Source organism: Stomoxys calcitrans, chromosome 2 (genome assembly GCF_963082655.1).
Source record: "Stomoxys calcitrans chromosome 2, idStoCalc2.1, whole genome shotgun sequence".
Classification (NCBI taxonomy): Eukaryota; Metazoa; Arthropoda; class Insecta; order Diptera; family Muscidae; genus Stomoxys; species Stomoxys calcitrans.
Window position 1 is genome coordinate 100,416,045 of NC_081553.1, and position 8,667 is coordinate 100,424,711.

The window sequence follows — 8,667 nt, forward strand, 5'->3', positions numbered from 1 at the left end:
ACCCTTCGACATCCTTCTTAAATTTGGCATAGATCGGTCAAGATTTGGGTATAGCTGCCATATAGACCGATCCGCCGATTTAGGGTTAATAAAAACACATTTAGGCCAATAAAAAAACACATTTATTATCCGATTTGGCTGAAATTTGGGATAGTGAATTGTGCTAGGCCCTACGACATCCTACTTCAATTTGGCCCAGATTGGTCCAAATTTGGATATAGCTGCCATATAGACCGATCTCTCGATTTAAGGTTTTGGGCAATAAAGGCACTTTATTGTCCGATTTCGCCGAGATTTGGGACAGTGAGTTAGGTTAAGCCTCTAGATATACTTCTGCAATATGGCCCAGATCGGTCCAGATTTTAATATAGCTGCCATATAGATCGATCTCTCAATTTAAGGTTTTGGGGCTATAAAAGGCGCATTTATTGTCCGATTTCGCCGAAATTTTTGACAGTTAGTTGTGTTAGGCTCTTTGAAATTTTTTTGCGAGGTGGCCAAATCGGTCCAGACTTGGATATAGCTGCCATATAGACCGATATCTCGATTTTAAATCCTAGCCCTATAAAAGGCGCATTTATAGTCCGATTTCACTGAAATTTGACACAGTGACTTATGTTAGGCTTTTCGACATCCGTGTCATATATGGTTCAGATCGGTTTATTTTTAGATATAGCTACTAAAAAGACCAATATTTTGTTATACACAATTGAACAATGACTTGCAATTATTAGTATTTGGCCCAAATCGGAACATATTTCGATATAGCTGCTATGGGGCATAAGGTATGCATTTTTCACAGGATTTTGACGAAAGGTGGTTTACATATATACCCGAGGTGGTGGGTATCCAAAGTTCGGCCCGGCCGAACTTAACACCTTTTTACTTGTTTTTGTTTCCAGTTGGTAAAAAGCCGAAATAAGCCCAAAAATGTCATAAAATAAACAAATAAAAATTTAGAACAAACATCATGTAACTAATGAAAATTTTGTCATCCGTTCTCTTGCCAATTTTTGTAATTTTGAGTTCTTTGATATACATCAAATGACATGTGTTCTCAACCCTTTTCCAAAGTAAACAAACTACAATTAGCAATTTGTATGGAAATCTGCCATAACAAATGAACAAAATTTCTATTCCTCCTTGAAATTTGAAAGGCTTTTGTCTATTGTTCGAAGCATTTGACTTTTTCATTATGGCAGTATTAGGAGAGAAGAGAACAAGCATCGGGACAAAAGAACGAAACAATTCTTAGAACAACGAAAATCCGCGTTAGCGCCAGCCATAAATGTCTTAAAGAAAAAAGGAAAAGGACTAGTATGCAAACAACAAAAATGCAAAGCGAATAACAATACTCAAAATTCATACGAAACTTTGTATATGGCTGAGGGCACAGATCAGATCGGAAAAAAACTTGGCCGGCCGGCGCCTATGAAGGACTTTGCAGCCAAATCTTGGTCGTAAAAAGAAAAGAAGAAGAACAAAACAACAGATCTGAACATGAAAATTTACACAATACCATAAACTGTGAAAAATGTCCATAGAAAAGACCCAAGAAAATATCCTTTTTCGCAGCTTTGCATTGTGTATATAAAGAAAATAAAAACGCGAGGCGCCTTTTGGGATTTGAATGATGGATATTAAAGTGGGTCAGAGATGAATAACGCAGAACAACAACCCTTCTGGGAGGGTGGCAGATTCTTAGTTAAGGTGAAAGTTCCAAGTCGGCACAACTAAACCCCTTAAAAGGATTGGGCTTTCAGCGTAGTCGATACACTAGTCATCTATATATGAACATACTTAAATTAGCTATGACAGAATATTTGTTCCACTAGCCGTAGGTATAATAGCGTTCTAAGCGCCTCGATCTTCTGCGCTCATTCTAAAATCTCTGACACCAAGTTTCGAGATTTCTCCCACCACTTGATCTTTCCATCGGGCTTTTGGTCTTCCCGGTTTGAGTGTACCACCATGTTTGCCTTCAAAAGACTTCTTTGCTGGAGCTTCTTCATCCATTCCGACAACATGACCTAGCCAACGCAGTCGTTGTATTTTGATGCGTGTAACTATCCTATCATCGTCATACAGCTCGTGGTTCATACGTCGCCTATATTCTCCATTAACGCAAACTGGTCCATATATTTTACGAAGAATCTTTCTCTCAAATACTCCAAGCACTGCCTCATCTGCTTTCACAAGTACCCATGCTTCAGAACCATATAACAACACGGGTAGTATCAGTATCTTGTAAAGTGTAGTCTTCGTCTGTCGAGAGGTGGCCTTGTTTCTAAACTGCTTACTTTGTCCAAAGTAGCATCTGCTTGCTAGTATTAATCTTCGCTTTATCTCAAAACTGGTGTCATTCGTTTCGGTTACGCCGGTGCCGAGGTAGATAAAGTTACTGACTATCTCAAAGTTGTGGTTCCCAACTTTCTCCATTTTCTTTATCTGCTCGGTTGTACAAGGCGTTTTATCTCCATTTACTGTCGACCCATTTTCACTGCCGCCTCTCTTTTGATTCTTTCAAAGGCTTCAGTTACTACTTCGATGTCGTCGGCATAGGCGACTAGCATGTGTACCCTTGTGATTAGTGCGTTATATCTATTCACATCTGCATCTCGTATAATCTTCTCCAACAGGATATTAAAGAGATCACATGATAGGCTGTCTCCTTGTTTGAAACCTCGTTTGGTATTAAATGGTTTGGAGAGATTCTTTCCTATTCTTACTGAGGAACGCGTATCAGCAAGTGTCATCCTGCAGAGTCTTATTAATTTTGGCTTGAAATTCCTATGAACGTAAAGAAGTATCGTAGGCGGCTTTGTAGTCAACAAAGAGATGGTAGGTGTTGATTTGTCCTTCACGGGTCTTTTCCAGGATTTGGCGCAGTGTGAATATCTGGTCCAGGGTGGATTTACCATGTTTAAAGTCGCACTGCTAGCGCCCAATTATCGCATTGACTTTAGGTTTTAATCTTTCACACAGTAAGTTCGAGAGTATCTTGTATGCTATGGGGAGGAGACTTATTCCTCTGTAGTTGGCACATTCCGTCCTGTCTCCTTTCTTGTGTACGGGACATAGTATGCTAAGGTTCCAATCATCCGGTTATGCGTTCTTCTAGCCAGATTACGCAGATAAGCTGATGCATACGCCTTATCATCGTGTCGCCTCCGGTCTTAAATAATTCAGCGGGTAACCCGTCGGTTCCTGCTTCCTTGTTGTTTTTCAGTCGTGTCACCGCTACTCATTCTGACTAGGAGGTAAACATATATATAAACCTAATTGAGTGGAATGAGGTCATTAGTGTTGTCCTTGCACCAATTTTTAGAAAATTCAGACTTCTAATGCTTCAAGAAGTCAAAGATGGGGTCTAAACCTTTTGATTTAACTATCTGGACCGGAGTTTGTGTGGATATCGGAGGCACTTCCCAAATGTACCATATTTTAGCCAAAGCGAAATAAAGTAAAAAAGCTAACGCCTCAGATTCTCAGAATAGTCGACATAAAATCGATTAAATTGATCTTCCTTTCACAGGCAGTCTACAGAGTTTAAACATTTTTTCAGTTGACTTTTATGCAATCCTCAGAAAGTTCTGCGCATGTCAACCCAGCAAATGCTAACTACAAAGCTTTACCCATTTTAATATCCTTGCCACAGACAAGGACATTGACACGCAAATAGCATTTATCGCTAGGCATTCTCATTCCCATTGCCAATCGTTGTATTTCACTTTCATTTTCTTTTCTCCGTGACGAGAGATCATCTCTCTAACAATTCGATACCTTTTTGTTTTTGATGAGCCATGGATTTTGATGGTGAGCCCGGCGCTGATGGAAAGATGTGTCCTGCTGTAACAGGTGCGAAAAGTTTTGCAACAACCATCATTGCTGAACAATGCCATAGCCAAGGATTATGAACATTATTTGTGGCAAGCAGGAGGAGATGTCTACAGAGATGCTGGAGGACAAACAGGCGCTAAGGGAACAAATCCAATTTATGGCAATAGAATGCGATGACTAGACAAGAACGTTGTCGAAAGGCCATGGCAGGAAAATGTTGTCGTTGCCATTGTTGGGAGTGTTGCTTGCGTGACGACGACAATGAACTCAGTTGCTGGCTAGGTTTGTTGCCGGCCAACTCTGTTGGCTAGACTTGGTCTGCGCCAATGTTTTAGTGTTTCTTTTCGTTAGAATTTCTAACCTGAAATCTTTGTCGAGATGGTTTGAACTGGCGCTATGTGAAGTTGCCAGTCAGTCGCTTTACGCTTCATTTCATTTCGGGGTTTCGTGTCGCCAAAAGTTTTTTTTTGGAAGAATGGAGATCAATGTCGAATACAGACTATGCGTATTGCATTGCAAAATGTCAAAATTTTTATGGACGTGGAAAAATGTACTTCTTTTGTAACACAATGCTGTAACAATGGAAAATTTTATAAGAATTCGTATGTGTACGACTGAACTGATTCCGCCTTTATATTTTGATGATCTTCAGTCGGCCAAAATCCTGTTTGCAAATGCCAAATGCGTTCGATGTTATCTTTGAAAGAGAAAATACATGGAGTAATCCTTGTGCATGGCCTTACAACCCAGTGATAAAATGCTTCTCAAGTAAACAAGAAGAGAGCTAAAGTAAAATTTTTTAGGGTATTACACAAAAAAGCAACTCAGTGAACAGAGATGTGAAGGCAGTCGCAACTGGGTTAGCGAGGCTTCAAATCGACCCAAGGATAACGTTAGGTGAAGAATGTGGATTTTGAATTTTACCATGCACATAATTTTGAAAGTTTTGGAACCAGAGGTTTTCAAAAACTTGTAAGCCTTTCAACAAATTTATATCTAAATGTTTTATCGGTTTCCTATGAAACTTTTAGTAGCTACCATCAAAGGAGGGGTGAATATTTATTTTGTCATTAATTTCCTACTAATGTCAAAATTATTCTACAGTCATTGAAATGAAGATATTGAGCTGAAACTTTATCCTCCATCCTACGGTGGAGGGTATATATGACTTCTTGAGCCTCTAGAGGGCGCTGACACATAAACCGATCCTGGATCTTGACTTCTTGAATCTCTAGAGGACGCAATTCTTATCCGATATTAAATTGCAATAGGTATTGTATTTTTACTTCCAACAACTATATCAAGTATGTTCCACATCGGTTCATAATATGATAAAGCTCCCAAAAAACGATCTCGGGTCTTTACTTTTTTTAAGCCGCTAGAGAGCGCACTTATTATCCGATTTGGCTGAAATTTTCCCTAAATTATTTTGTTTTTATTTCCGAAAACTCTGCCAAGTATAGTCTAAATCGGTTTATAACCTATATAGCTCCCATATAAACCGATATCGGATATTGACTTCTTGAGCCTCTAGATGGCGCAATTATTATCCAATTTGGCTGAAATTTTGCATGAAGTGTTTTGGTTGACCACCAACAACTGTGACGGTTGGGATTGTAAATGGGCTATATCGGTCCATGTTTTGATATAGCTGCCACATAGACCGATCCTGGACCTTGACTTCTTGAGCCGATAGAGGACGCAATTCTTATCAGATTTGGCTGAAATTTTGCAACAGGTATTTTATCATTACTTCCAACAACTGTCCATAACCTGATAAAGCTCCCAAATAAACCAATCTCGGGTCTTGATTTCTTGAGTCGCTAGAGAGCGCAATATTATCCGATTTAGCTGAAAATTAGCATGAAGTGGTTTGTTTTGATTTCCAACAATTGTGCCTAGTATGGTTCAAATGGGTTCATAACCTGATATAGCTCCCATATAAATCGATTTTGGATCTTGACTTCTTAAGCTTCTAGAGGCCGCAATTATAAGCCGATTTGGCTATAATTGTGAATGAAGTTTTTTGTTTTGATTTCCATCAACTGTGCCAAGTATGGTCTAAATGAGTTCACAATCTGATATAGCTCATATATATATATAACGATCTTCCGATTCTATTTCTTGAGCTACTATATGGTTGAAATTTGGCCCACAAATTTGGTCTCCAACAGCCAAACCAAGAATGGCCCCAATCGCTTCATAACTTGGTATAGCTTAAATAGCATAGCAATTCTTATCCATTATCCTTTGTTTGCCTATAAAGAGATATCAGCCAAAGAACTTGGCAAATGCGATCCATGGTGAAGGGTATATTAGATTCGGCCCAGCCCGGCCAAACTTAGCACGCTTTTACTTGTTTTCACTATTCCAATTTCTTTAACCCTTATAAGTCGCATTTATTACCCAATTTCCATATTTAGATATATACATAGCTGCCATATAAACCGAGTCCCCGAGTTAGGTCCTAGAGCATTTATAATTTAAACTTACTGGAACTTGGTGTAGCGAGTTGCATCAGAACCTAAGACCATCAGACCTAATTAGTCGAAATCGTAACATATTCAGACAAAGCTCACATGTAGTTTTTTCACCCGATTTCAGGCGTTGACCCCATAAATCGCACATCAATGATCCGGTTTTGCGAGTTGTGCTAGACTCCTTCAGATCCTTGGCGAATAATCGGACCATATTTGGATATAATTATGTTAGGTTTAATTGAAATAAGGAGACAGATATTAATCCACCCCATGACATTATGGATATACACCTAAGCCAGAAATCGGCTTGTTGTGCGTTTCCAATATGTGAAGGTGGCGATCCTCATCAAGCTCCTGCGGATTAGCAGGCTCGTTCCGGTTCCGACTGCCGTGGGAATATGGTGGCCGCTGGTCATTCAAACGCGCTTATAACTCGCATTGTCATATAGAGCATCATAGACACTCAGTGTTTTTGCAAGAACCGGTACCGCCCGGCCTCTCACTGAGACTTTTCACCCGACTGCAGTTATAACTACTCCGTATGGAGCATTCCTCTATCCGCTATCTGTGGACACACCCGATAGCTCCAAGCTAAGCTTCTCGTGATAACGAAGAATAACACACAGATTGGAGCTATTAGTTCCAGTCAGTATTATGCTCATAGTTATCCCGAGCAACATTTGTATGTGGAACTGCACCGCCAAGGTCGGGAGGGAGCTCGGCATGTTGAGGACAGTTGCGGTCACAGTTCCATTCTGGATGCTATTTATGCGGAGGTTAGACTGAGGAGGAACTCCGACTATTTGACAACAGTACTGATTGGGATTAGGACGCTGTGTTTGACGGGGATGAAACCTTGATCTTCACTGATGGCAAAATGGTGCCAGGGACTGGATTGGAGGTCTACTCTGACACACTCAATACCGGTATGACTCTGAGACAACCGGACAAGTGTACGGTCTTTCAGGCAGAGGTTTGTGCCATTACAGTAGCCGTAAGAGAAATTCAGGTAAGGGATTTACCGCCATCAAATCGCAGTACTTATGTGGACAGTAAGGCGGCGCCCAAGGTCTTTGGTTCGAGGCCGGTGAGGTCGGCAGATTGTTTGGATTCCCTGGATAGGTTGAGTCCACGATGTGACGCTGACATGGGTTGCCGGACATGAAGGGATTCCAGGAAATGAAGGGGCAGACGAATGCGCCAGCAGGGGTTCTATAGTTATCTGCGGCAGAGAAGTGTGTGTTACTTAACTCCTATGCATATTACCTTGTCGAATTATTACCACGTCTTAAATTCTTGCAGTTTGATAAACAGGGCAGATGGTTTTGCCTAGTTCTTCAACTTGACTGGATTTTTCAAATTTATTGGACGTGTATGGTCTACAAACTACGTAGCCCTAATAATAGGTATGGACTGCATTATAGAGGCCACCGTAGCGCAAAGGTTAGCATTTCCGCCTGTGATGGTGTACGACTGCGTTCGAATCCTGACGAGGTCATCAGAAAAAATTTTCAGCGGTGGTTTTCGCCTCCTAATGCTGGTGACATTTGTGAGGTACTATGCTATCGCTCTCAGAGACGCCGTTCTGACTTGATCATAAAAAAAAGTTCCCTTATCATTGAGCTTAAACTTGAATCGGTCAGCATTTCTGGATATGTGAGAAGTATGCCCTTGTTCCCTAAAGAAATGTGCATGGGCAAATTTTCAATATCCATTTGCGTTATGAAGAGTCATTGGTTCATGGGGAATGAAAAGAGCGGATCCCACTTTTTTAGATTCATTCCCAGTCCCTCCAATGCCAACAAGGATACATGCAGTCTGTAATGGAATTCCTTACCTGCAAACGCCAGACATATTGGGTAGGTTCAGTTCCTCTCAATGGCAGTTGAAACTTGAATCCTCTTGTTGTTGTACCTCTCTATGAGTGTCCTCCAGGCGATGTCATAGTTGGCCTCAGTGAACTCTAAATGCCGGATCTGCTTCTCTGCTTTTTCCGTCATATTTGCCTTGAGATACCACATTTTTTGAAAGAGTGGCAACGCTCGTTAATCTTTTTCCCCAATATATCGGAAAAGGTTTGCCATTTTGTGTTATCCCCATTAAACCGGGGGATTGTGATATTTGGTAAATTCACTTGATTTGACAAGTAATTGCCCGACTGTTGTGGAGGCAATTCCTGATCGATCTGTTTTTGAATCGATTGGTTCTCCTTATATCCCAGCGCCTCTCCTATCAACACGAAGTAAGCCTTTGAGATGTACCCAACCAATGCTGGGTCCTCGTGTTTCTCGAACATGGTAAAGTGGATCTCTTCCACATGTGACCACAACCTGTCGGGTGTGGCCAA